The sequence below is a fragment of the Cornus florida genome, unplaced genomic scaffold (genome assembly GCF_030987335.1).
Source record: "Cornus florida cultivar Cherokee Brave unplaced genomic scaffold, ASM3098733v1 CherokeeBrave_3.0.0_Hap2_scaffold_203, whole genome shotgun sequence".
Classification (NCBI taxonomy): Eukaryota; Viridiplantae; Streptophyta; class Magnoliopsida; order Cornales; family Cornaceae; genus Cornus; species Cornus florida.
In genome coordinates, this window is record NW_026775698.1 from 17,501 (window position 1) to 20,000 (window position 2,500).

Sequence of the window (2,500 nt, forward strand, 5' to 3'; positions counted from 1 at the left end):
CCCACGAGTTAGTTTTGGCCCATTATGACTCCTCGCCCGCACGCTCAAGCACCCCGGCGTGCACGTGGTCATCGTATGCTAAAAAATGAAGTTTGGAGTTTGGGTTTGAAAATTTTATGCGAGCTTCCTAGAAGCCTAAGAAATGCTTTGCTCGAGACGAATTTCGATTTGGAGGTCCCCCGAGTTAATTTTGCCCATTATGACTCCTCGTCCGCACGCTCGTGCACCCCGACGTGCACGTGGGCATCGTATGCTAAAAAATGAAGTTTGGAGTTTGGGTTTGAAAATTTTATGGGAGCTTCCTAGAAGACTAAGAAATGCTTTGCTCGAGACGGATTTCGATTTGGAGGTCCCCCGAGTTAATTTTGCCCATTATGACTCCTCGCCCGCACGCTCGTGCACCCCGACGTGCACGTGGGCATCGTATGCTAAAAAATGAAGTTTGGAGTTTGGGTTTGAAAATTTTATGGGAGCTTCCTAGAAGACTAAGAAGTGCTTTGCTCGAGACGGATTTCGATTTGGAGGTCCCCCGGGTTAATTTTACCCATTATGACTCCTCGCCCGCACGCTCGTGCACCCCGACGTGCACGTGGGCATGGTATGCTAAAATTGAAGTTTGGAGTTTGGGTTTGAAAATTTTATGGGAGCTTCCTAGAAGCCTAAGAAATGCTTTGCTCGAGACGGATTTCGATTTGGAGGTCCCCCGAGTTAAGTTTGCCCTTTATGACTCCTCGCCCGCATGCTCGTGCACACCGGCGTGCACGTGGGCATCGTATGCTAAAAAATGAAGTTTGGAGTTTGGGTTCAGAAATCTTATGGGAGCTTCCTAGAAGCCTAAGAAATGCTTTGCTCGAGACGGATTTCGATTTAGATTTCCGCCGTGTTAATTTTGCCAATTACGGCTCCTCGCGCGCACGCTCAAGCACCCCGACGTGCACACCGGCGCGCACGTGGGCATCGTATGCTAAAAAATGAAGTTTGGAGTTTGGGTTTGAAAATTTTACGGGAACTTCCTAGAAGCCTAAGAAATGCTTTGCTCGAGACGGATTTCGATTTGGAGGTCCCCCGAGTTAATTTTGCCCATTACGACTCCTCGCCCGCATGCTCGTGCACACCGGCGTGCACGTGGGCATCGTATGCTAAAAAATGAAGTTTGGAGTTTGGGTTTGAAAATTTTATGGGAGCTTCCTAGAAGACTAAGAAGTGCTTTGCTCGAGACGGATTTCGATTTAGATTTCCGCCGTGTTAATTTTGCCAATTACGGCTCCTCGCGCGCACGCTCAAGCACTCCGACGTGCACACCGGCGCGCACGTGGGCATCGTATGCTAAAAAATGAAGTTTGGAGTTTGGGTTTGAAAATTTTACGGGAACTTCCTAGAAGCCTAAGAAATGCTTTGCTCGAGACGGATTTCGATTTGGAGGTCCCCCGAGTTAATTTTGCCCATTACGACTCCTCGCCCGCACGCTCGTGCACCCCGGCGTGCACGTGGGCATCGTATGCTAAAAAATGAAGTTTGGAGTTTGGGTTCGGAAATTTTATGGGAGCTTCCTAGAAGCCTAAGAAATGCTTTGCTCGAGACGGATTTTGATTTGGAGATCCCACGAGTTAGTTTTTGCCCATTATGACTCCTCGCCCGCACGCTCAAGCACCCCGGCGTGCACGTGGGCATCGTATGCTAAAAAATGAAGTTTGGAGTTTGGGTTCGGAAATTTTATGGGAGCTTCCTAGAAGCCTAAGAAGTGTTTTGCTCGAGACGGATTTCGATTTGGAGGTCCCCCGAGTTAGTTTTGCCCATTATGACTCCTCCCCCGCACGCTCAAGCACCCCCGCGTGCACGGGGGCATTGTATGCTAAAAAATGAAGTTTGGAGTTTGGGTTTGGAAATTTTATGGGAGCTTCCTAGAAGCCTAAGAAGTGCTTTGCTCGAGACGGATTTCGATTTGGAGGTCCCCCGAGTTAATTTTGCCCATTATGACTCCTCGCCCGCACGCTTAAGCACCCCCGCGTGCACGTGGGCATTGTGTGCTAAAAAATGAAGTTTGGAGTTTGGGTTTGTAAATTTGATGGGAGCTTCCTAGAAGCCTAAGAAGTGCTTTGCTCGAGACGGATTTCGATTTGAAGGTCCCCCGTGTTAATTTTGCCCATTACGGCTCCTCGCCCGCACGCTCAAGCACCCCGGCGTGCACGTGGGCATTGTATGCTAAAAAATAAAGTTTGGAGTTTGGGTTTGGAAGTTTTATGGGAGCTTCCTAGAAGCTTAAGAAGTGTTTTGCTCGAGACGGATTTCGATTTGGAGGTCCCCCGAGTCAATGTTGCCCATTATGGCTCCTCTCCCGCATGCTCAAGCACCCCTGCGTGCACGTGGGCATTGTATGCTAAAAAATAAAGTTTGGAGTTTGGGTTTGGAAGTTTTATGGGAGCTTCCTAGAAGCTTAAGAAGTGTTTTGCTCGAGACGGATTTCGATTTGGAGGTCCCCCGAGTCAATGTTGCCCATTAT